The sequence below is a fragment of the Hippocampus bargibanti genome, linkage group LG11 (genome assembly GCF_051943395.1).
Source record: "Hippocampus bargibanti isolate YZ-2025 linkage group LG11, ASM5194339v1, whole genome shotgun sequence".
Taxonomy (NCBI): Eukaryota; Metazoa; Chordata; class Actinopteri; order Syngnathiformes; family Syngnathidae; genus Hippocampus; species Hippocampus bargibanti.
This window is the reverse complement of record NC_142744.1, coordinates 4,522,902-4,532,878: the sequence shown is the minus strand read 5'-3', so window position 1 is coordinate 4,532,878 and position 9,977 is coordinate 4,522,902. Positions and strand designations below refer to the sequence as shown.

The 9,977-nt window shown below is 37.5% G+C and overlaps 1 long non-coding RNA gene across 1 annotated transcript; it reads right to left on the bottom strand.

Annotated features, from left to right (window-relative positions):
• Positions 1–1,787: 1,787 nt before the first annotated feature.
• On the bottom strand, positions 1,788–9,977 carry LOC148891227 (uncharacterized). Its single transcript, XR_016116387.1, has 4 exons — positions 9,944–9,977; positions 8,738–8,799; positions 3,177–3,349; positions 1,788–1,924 (listed from the first exon to the last, which is right to left on the bottom strand). It is a non-coding gene; the product is annotated as an uncharacterized LOC148891227 (long non-coding RNA).

Below are 9,977 nucleotides of genomic sequence, written 5' to 3'. Positions count from 1 at the left end.
GTTTGATCACAGACTATAGCCGATAGAATTCCGTCATTCTTTTTCTTCTTTTCCTTTCGGCTTTTCCCTTCAGGGGTCGCCACAGCAAATCAGTGTTCTCCATATAACTCGGTTTTGTGCATCATGTTCTATCACACCAGCTACCTTCATGTCCTCTTTGACAACATCCATAAACCTCCTCTTTGGTTGGTCTTCATCTCGGTCTCCTGCCTGGCAGTTCAAGGCTCAACATCCTTTTTCCCGATATAGTCACTCTCTCTGCTCTGGACATGTCCAAACCATCTCAGTCTGCCCTCTCTAACCTTCTCTCCAGAGCCTCTAATATGAATCGTCCCTCTGATACGTTCATTCCTGATCCTATCCAACCTGGTCACTCCCAAAGAAAACCTCAACATCTTCAGCTGTGCTACCTCCAGTTCTGCTTCCTGTCTTTTCTTCAGTGGCACTGTCTCCAGTCCGAACATCATGGCTGGTCTCACCACCGTTTTATACACTTTTCCTTTCATCCTAGCTCAAACCCTTCTAACACACCTGAAATTTTTCTCCAGCCGCTCCAGCCTGCCTGGACACGCTTCTTCACCTCTTTTCCACACTCTCCATTTCTCTGGACAGTTGATCCCAAGTACTTAAAATCATCCACCTTCTTAGAATTCCGTCATTGATTAACCAAATTATCGTATATGTTGTTCAACCGCCACCAACGAGGGTGTCTTTTGGGTGCATATTCAAATTGTTTTCCTGGTGCACTCACTCAATCCAAACAAAGAAGTTGTTAATTCCTTTGACTTGACAGGAAGACTTTGAACATACATCACGACTAAGCTTCCCCCCACCATCAAATTTCTCCCATTTTAGCCCTGACACTTATCCTCTTGAATGGCTCCTAAAATACAGTCTCAACCGATGTGTTTATGCAAATATGTCTGCAGATTTATTTCCAGTCATAAGGATCTCCGTCTTTCATATAGCATCTACGCCAGGTGTCAAATTGTCCTCGGAGAGGTGACGAGGGCAAACAGGGTGGACCATTGTCACCATATGTCCCGCCGCGGTATCAAGGATCTCCATCCATTTGCTGTTATTTTCATATGCAGTCAACAACAGCAGCTCCCCAGAATGCCAATGTATGAATTTTCTCAGTGCTTTTGCTCACTTGGCTTCACTTCGAAGCATCCAGTTTGCCGCTGACCTTGACACTCTCCGCCTGTCGACATTGTCTAATCATCCTTTAGCCGCGGAGCGACTTCTCCCGTTATCCCTATTGATTTTGGTCATTTTGTACCTGAACATTGTAATTAATCTGATTATGACAGTGTATGGGTCCAGTTCATTAGGCTGGCCCAGCTGTAACGGAGGCAGATGCCCAACGGGCCATAAGGATTCATCACGAAGCCACTGATGCCTGAAGAACACATCACACAGGACAACGTGACGCACAAAGAGGTGCACGAACACACTAAAAATAATTCCCAAATTTTGATTACGTGACAAAGGTGTATAAACAACCCCAACTACGACTATTATTTCGCTTCCGATTTAGGAAAAGTCCGAAAAATGCCAAATTTGCACTGCTTCCATTCAATGGTTTTTCTTTGTTGTTTTGATCTACCTGGCGAAGAGATCTGTACTATTTCAAGTTGTTAAACTTTTTTTTTTTCCTGTGACTTTGTATGGAGGGAGCCCATAATTTGAGCATGGTGGTCAAATGATGAGCCCAGTTTAAATCAATAGAACACTGCACTCTTAGAAAGGCTTGTTTCATTTGACATTTTAAAAGGACGCATGTTTTCCTGGTTGGACAATAGAATGACGGCTGTTGTTCTTTTGTAGTGCGTAAATTGTTTATCGACTTGGAAACGGGTGAGGGGGTCATTTGATGTCAGTGTTCCAAGTCCTCCAGAGACGTCAGCGGGTTCCCTGTTTCCTGTGTGTCAATATAAAATTCAGTCAACAAAGGCCGGCTTATCACTTGATCAAGTTGTTCAAATTGAGGCCAGCATTTATTAAGCTATTGTGTTGGTGTTTTTTTTTTTTTTTTTTTTTTTTGTCGCTGAGCGGTGTCTTCAATATACATTTGAATATTAAAATATTTTATTGGTTCTTGACTCAATTTAATCAAAGTCCTCAATTCACTTCAACGTACTTTGTCACTAGAATGCCACAAGATAGCAGCATAGCAATAGTAAGACTGGACATTGGAACCCAAAGTGTTCACAAATTTGCATGTTCGAGGTTTATTTGGTTTTATCTCTCTAGCTATCTAGCGATTTAGCTACCTAACTATCGAGCTATCTATCTAGATATCTCGCTATCTAGCTATCTATCGAGCTATCTATCTAGCCATCTAGCTATCTCTATCTACCTAGCTAGATAGCCAGCTGGGTATCGATCTATCTACCTAGCTAGCTATAAATCTACTATCTAGGAATCTAGCTATCTTTAGCTATCTAGGCATCTAGCTATACATCTAGCTAGCTAGCTAGCTAGCTACTAAATGTCCAGTACTGTATTACTATTGTTCTGCTGCTATCTTGTGGCATTCTAGTGACAGTCCTAGAACCACAGAGTACAACATCAGATTTATGGTACTAAAAAGTATTATTCTATGATTCAAATGTTGTGAGAGTTAGTTTCTTGCCATTTCAAAAAATACATTTCCGGAATATAATTGTGTAGATCAAGGTAAACGGTTGTGTAATTTCTCAATGGATGAGTGGGAAAAGTACTCCAAAGACACAAATATTAGAATAAAAGCCATTTTTTAGAATAAACAAAGTCCCCAATGGAGTTATTTGTCTCGTAAATATAGAGAGGCAAAACTCTTTTACGCTATTAGGAAAAAAAAAAGTAGGTTGTTAACTGAGCGTGCTTTAAGCCGAGAAAGCAGGAAATGTTCTTCATCCTGTCAGGGCACCTTGGGCAAATTCATTGTTATTCGAATATATGCAGATCAGTTAGTAATTAAAACACCAAAGGCTTTCCATTTCTCTAATTGTGTATGCATGTGAGCTTTGATTGGTCTCACATGCTCCACTAAGCACTTGAGCCAGGCCACCACTTTACTTTGCTTCAAGCACCTCAAATTCTGTTGCCTTTTTTTCATTTTCCTTCTTTCATTTGTCACTCTCTAGCAGAGTAGCAACTAATATAAAACATTATAGATGTGATTTCTATACCTCGGCCGGAGACCAACAGCTCATCACAAACTGGTCTCGGCTGGGTTGTGTGAGCGAATCAAATCCTGGATGGGATGACTGAAACCAATTCAGCCACCCATGAGATCCCGAGTTTCGCATCACGCCCATTGCCGTACGTACGTTCAGCTGGATGATTTGGATTCATTTTGGGCCTGAAAGGACAGTAAGAGCAATAGGCTGACTGCTGTGGTGTGTGTGAAACAAAATCTCAAATTTGAACTCAATCCAATAGGGCGTGTGCTTTTTTTTGTCCTTGGAGGCCAGCTCGGATATTACATCACCTTCTCGACTTGTATTATTAATTCAGGGACTTATTTCCTGCGTTTGGTTTGTCAGGGTCTCTATGCACTAAAAGCTGATGATGTCATCACGTCCACCTAGTTGGTGAAAAAAATGTCCTGCTGTGACTGTTGTGCAGAAAAAAAATGAAGGCTACAATACTGTTTGGTTTTATTAGAACCATGGATCAAAAGACATAGGGGAAAATATTTGCAGCACTTTGTTTCCATGTAACTATAAAAGGCTTGTCTGGTTTGTTTCAAGCCAACTACAGTAAAGTCTCGTTATATCGATATCGATAGTACTGCTTATTACGATACTATTTCTATGAACGCAAGGAGGAAATTTACATGCCGGAGGATCGGATATATCGATAGTCCGGTTATATCGATATTTTTTCGACTCCCGAGAATATCGATATAACGAGACTTTACTGTACTTCCATTTGCATCCATTTTAGGTACAGCAGGCGGTTGGTTTTATGCGAAGGGAGGAGGAAGAAAAATCTCTCCGCTCACTGTTTTTGAAAACCCAGAAAGACTTTGGATCACGTCGCATGAACAGACCGCAACTTAACAACAGAAGAGGAGTCAAACCATTGGTGATTTTTGATTCCTCAGCTTTTGTTGGACAAGGACTATAGATCGACAAATACTTTCTATCTGGACTCAATATTTTCAGTGTACGAATATTTGAACGGTTTTACTCAGCCAAGGCACATACAGAACTGCCTTTTACATGTCTGCAGATCAGTGGCAGGGCAGTGGATTTCATCGCGAGGCCTTCAGTAGTGCTATGTCTGAATCAAACCAGACTGAAAAAAAGGTGGTGTGATTTACTACAAGTCCACCAGAGGGTGCCGTTACTCAGGAAATAACTGACAGACTTTTCTTAATGATGGCCATTTTTTTTCTTGAAAAGTCCGTCTTGAAAATGGCTTTAACAGTAAATCTCCCACCAACTCAATTTCTTCTCCTTCAGCCATTGCGGGTTGACAAAACCGCTATTAAATCAACACAATATATTTGCTTATACATCGATGAAAAGGTTTCTTCAGCCGTCATCTGTACTTCTTGGAAAGTACAGATGACGGCTGAACAAACCTTTTCATCGATGGACCACTCCTGTACAACTGAAAGCTTATGCAGACGATTTGCTTATGCAGCTCGCTACCGATACGGTATGCTAGCTCTGTCCAGTATGCTCTTTTCACTTGCGGCTCATGATCAAAGCAATTTTCACAAACTATAATTGGCTAGTGACTAGCTAACAACAGATTCTTTTCTTACAGACAGTGGCTTTTTTAGCTGTTTTTTGTGTTGTGTTTATGTGGTGTTTATTACCTTAAATATTTCGGCGTATATTTCTGGTGTAACACTTAAAAAAGCCACTGTCTGTAAGAAAATAATCTGTTGTAAATTAGATCACAAGTAGACAGTATGAACTTAACACAACAAGTGACTAGCGTTGACTGGCGCCTGCAAGAAGGCATTGTTACCCCTTGGGTTGCCAATTCGAAAACTGATTGTTTGGAGCAACAGTTTCATTTATACTCCAGGGCCTGCACAACTGATTTTGAAGGCATCCAAGTCAATTTTTAACCCTGGTAACAAATAATTGCTGAAATATGATTAGTTCAATGCTGCAATACAAAAACAGACATCTGGAAGCCGCAAAACAGGGGAAAATCAATAAAATGAAGCTGAAAGGCATGTTGGAATTATTTAATAAAAATTCATGGACAAAATATAATACACATCAGTCTGTGATTCAGATATTTTTAGGCAAGCAGAGAAGGCGTTGCAGGCCTTGACGGTCTGCCACTGATACAAATCAGAATCAGAATCAGAAAGCCCTTAATAGTCACACAATGGGGAAATTTGCTCATGACACATTTGAAGTAAAAAAAAAAAAACATCTCAAATTGTTTACGCAGAGAAGTGTCAATCACACGTCAAAAGGTGAAGGGATTTGTTCATCGCCTTCAGAATTAACGCCAATTAAAAGTTAAATGGAGAGTATGTTTCAAGGTTATGTCTATCCCTTTGCTCTTCGCCCCCTCGGGCAAATCACACAATTACACCGGACAGTTCTGAAGTCTGTGTCATACGCCGTATCTTTGATTTTTTTTCCCCCTCTCAACCACCTGCATCCTTTCGTTTTCACACCCTCCAAGATGGAGAGAGGCGGAAAAGAAAAACAATTAGTGGCGCTGATGGAGTCCGTATGAGGTAATGAAATGGCGTATGTCATTGTAGCGTGTAATGGAGAGCAGTTTGAAGTTAATTGAGGGGGAGATAGGACACTGCCAGCGTATTGTAACAGGCGCATGGAGCTTATCAGTGAGAAAATCACTGGACCCAATTCCTTATCAGATTTCAAATGACAATTATCTTGGTTTAACAGAGGAGATGGCCAGATCGGTTATTATCGTAATTAAATACATATTCTTTTCATCCGTGGCTCATGAATGGGTTCATTCAAAGAGGGCGGCTGTAGAAAATACATGCTACACACAAAAAACTCCCTTTTCTATTAGTTGTATGTGTTTTTTACCATAATCTAAATAATATTTTTTTGTTCAATTCATTCCATTTGAATTTGATGTCCATGACTGGCCGAAACTATTGCCACTAGAAAAAAAAGCTGCAAGTGATAGACGATAAAATGCTGGGACGTTGAGGTGGTTTTGAGAAAGATACAGAGCGCCACCTTCTGGTGAACAGGAGGCTTGACATTTCTCATGTCATACTCCTAACGTCAAAATGTCATCGTGTGCAAGCGATAAATTATCCTTTAACGTATTCAAATTAAAAGGGAGGGGCTGAATTTATTTTGGAGCTGTAAAGCATGTTTTTTAATGATCATTGACATGTTTCACATGTCCTCATAAAAAATAACAATAAAAAAATAGGTTGATTCTCTACATTTCAGATGATCTGTTTATCTATTTTCCAGACCAGCTCGGACTCTCTTCTTTCATCAGAAAAAAAAGAATTAATTCCTAAATTATATGGGTCTGCAGCTTGAAATGAGGGCAGCTGTCGATACAATGCGATACTACTACTAATACTACTAATACTACTAATACTACTAATACAAATAAGTACTAATACGCCTTTCGGCTTTTCCCTTCAAGGGTCGACACAGCAAATCAGTGTCCTCCATCTTTACAGGTTTGAGCCGCATACTATTACTGTACTACTACTATTAATACTACTACTACTACTACTACTACTAGTACTAATAAGAATAAGAATAATACTAATGATACTAATAATATAATAATAATAATAATAATAATAATAATAATAATAATAACAATACTAAATATACTAATACTACTACTAATAATAATAGTACTACTACTAATACTACTACTAATACTAATACTAATATTAATACGAATACTAACATATTAATACTAATACTGATATACTAATACTCATACTCATACTCATACTCATACTCATACTCATACTAATAGTATTAGTACTAGTACTAATAGTAATACTAATAATAATACTATTAATAATAATAGGAGAACGCTGTCGCGAATGGCTGCCACTGTTCACCCGGAGAAAAAAAAAGTTCTTATCCCGTGACTGTAAAGTGTCCTTTACACTTTACAGTCACGGGATACAGACATATTGGTTTATATAGCGCTTCAACAACAGCTGAAGTTGAAAAAAAGCGCTAACATGGAAAAAAATGGAAATTCTGCCCCCTTGTGGAAGGGAAAAAACATTGCCAAAGGCCATGGACAACGCAACCAAACAAGAAAAAAAAAAAAACTTGCAAATTAGCGAATGGCAGTGAATGAGTTAAGAAGAAGGCTTGAAAAGTGTCTGGGGGTCAACAAATTCATGCTTGATACTGGCCTTTAGGTTGCAGTCCTTCAGTGGGCGAGGTTGATAACAAATGGCCCTTTTTATTTGCTCGAGACATGCCGGATGTGTGCGAGCAACTGCAGGTTTATGGATTTAGTGGGATGTCATTAAGTACATAAATTGATGACTGACTGTATTTATTGTAGGCTCACTTTTGGGAAGTCTACAATGTGGTATATGAATCACTTTCACTTTCGGGCAAAATGTATTAACTCAGTCACTGCCATTCCCAAATTTAAAATTTACTCAGGAATTGAAATTATGACATAGAGCGGCATTCCCTCTGGAAATGTTTTTTTTTCCCTTCCACAAGGGGGTAGCATTTCCCTTTTTTCCATGTTAACACTTTTTTCCAGTTTCAGCTGTTGTTTAAGCGCTATCTAAATCAAAATGTACGTACGTATTTATTGTATTTTGTACAGCTGCCCCCATTTCAAGCTCAGATAACTCCAGAACCATATCACTTAGGAATGAACTCTTTTTTTGTGATGAAAGAAGAAAGTTTCTTACGCTACATTGAATGTTTATGTAGTCCTAAAACTCCATATTCTGTGGGTACTGCAATTTGAGTGAGAATGACAAAAAACATGGCACTGGAGTGGACACATTTTTGCACATCTGGCAGTGAATGAGTTAAATCACGATGATGGTCTTCAAACCTAATTGAACTTTAATACCTGATATCTATATAATGATTGACACTTTAAGCCTTATCATGATCAGACAGGCAAACCCTTTTCCCGTAAGCCGACAGTACAGAACTGCTGTACAGTACTCATGTGACTGTACAATCTCAGAAATTGGCTTGAGTAATACTGTACAGTACAGTACAGTACAGTATGTTCAATGCAGAGCAAATGAATAACCAAGTGTGACCGAACATTAAGTCCAGAAATGATTGTAAATCTACGTTATCTGTCGAAAAAATCAGCCGGGCTGTCTCATTTGATAACAGCCGATAGCTGCATCACCATCAAAATAGCCCTTATGTGCTGTGAAAATATTAAAGACGCTGTCGTTACTCATACTGTAGTGTAGATGCACAGCGACGATAGCTGCTGTGCAGCTGCTTTACAATGGACCTTCTCTTCAAATGGACAGTTGGACAGTGATACGTTGGCTTGCAAACTTAATTGGTTCCCAGACAGTGTAAGGCGAAAAGTGTGTATCCCAAAAATTAATTTCCCATCGGAAACCATCAAAATAAGAATAATTCGTTCCCAGGTCCCCAATAAAACATAATTTTCTACTTTCTAATTTTCTAAGCCTTAAAACTACACAAAATATACCTTATTTTATGTATAATAAATGTGCTGTGGTATTATAATTAAAGAAATAAACTATACTATATAATAAAGTCATTTTATTTACCTTTGTGATGGTCGTTGATGGCTTGATGGAATGGAGTGGCCGGTTTCCTCAGCTTTAAACACCTAATGAGGAACGTAACCTTCTTTCACCATTTTGAAGAACAATCTTAACTCTTCATTACAATAACGTAAAATAGTTGTTGAATAAATCTTCTGGACTTTATTTTTACTTGGTTTCAGTCGCAACCGCCTTCGGGAACTAAAATGTGATTGACACCTATGATCATTTGAAATCGTGATGCGCTCTACCACAAATTTACACCCCAAAACATTGACAGGTATGAAAGAAGAAATAGTGGATTGTTTATAATTAAAAGTACACCCGGATCCTAATTTAGTAACATTAGTCGAGTTAAATTAAATTAAGTACAACAGTGTAGAGTAGAGTAAAGTAAAATAAAGTAGAGTAAATTTAAGTAGAGTAAATTAAAATAGAGTAAATTACAATAAAGTAAAATAAAGTAGAGTAAGTTAAAATACAGTAAAATAAATTACAATAAAGTAAAATAAAGTAGAGTAAAGTAAAACAAAGTAAAATAACGTACAATAACATAAAATAAGTAGAGTAGAGTAGATTAAAGTAAAGTAGAGGAGAGTAAAATAAAGTAGAATAGATTAGAGTAAATTAAAATAGAGTAAATTAAAATAAAGTAAAATAAAGTAGAGTAAATTAAAATAAAGTAAAATAAAGTACAATAAAGTAAAATAAAGTAGAGTAAAGTAAAACAAAGTAAAATAAAGTAAAATAACGTACAATAACATACAATAAGTAGACTAGAGTAGATTAAAGTTGAGTAGAGTAGAGTAGAGTAGAGTAGAGTAAAATAGAGTAAATTAAAATAAAGTAAAATAAAGTAGAGTAAATTAAAATACAGTAAAATAAAGTAGAGTAAAGTAAAACAAAGTAATATAAAAATAACGTACAATAACAAAGTAAGTAGAGTAGAGTAGATTAAAGTAGAGTAGAGTAAATTAAAATAAAGTAAAACAGAGTAAATCAAAATACAGTAAAATAAAGTAAAGTAAAATAAAGGTGAGTAAAGTAAAATAAAGTAAAATAAAATTCAGTGGGGGAAAAAAATCCAGAGATATCCATTAATTTTTAAACCATGAGAGGAACCTTTTTACAAAACCTTGTGTCAACTGCTTTCCAGCATTTCTTCACCTCTGTCTTTTTTTTACGACCTAGCAACATAAGAACACCGACCTTATCTCTTGCCCTTTTCCGTAACTGTGTCGCG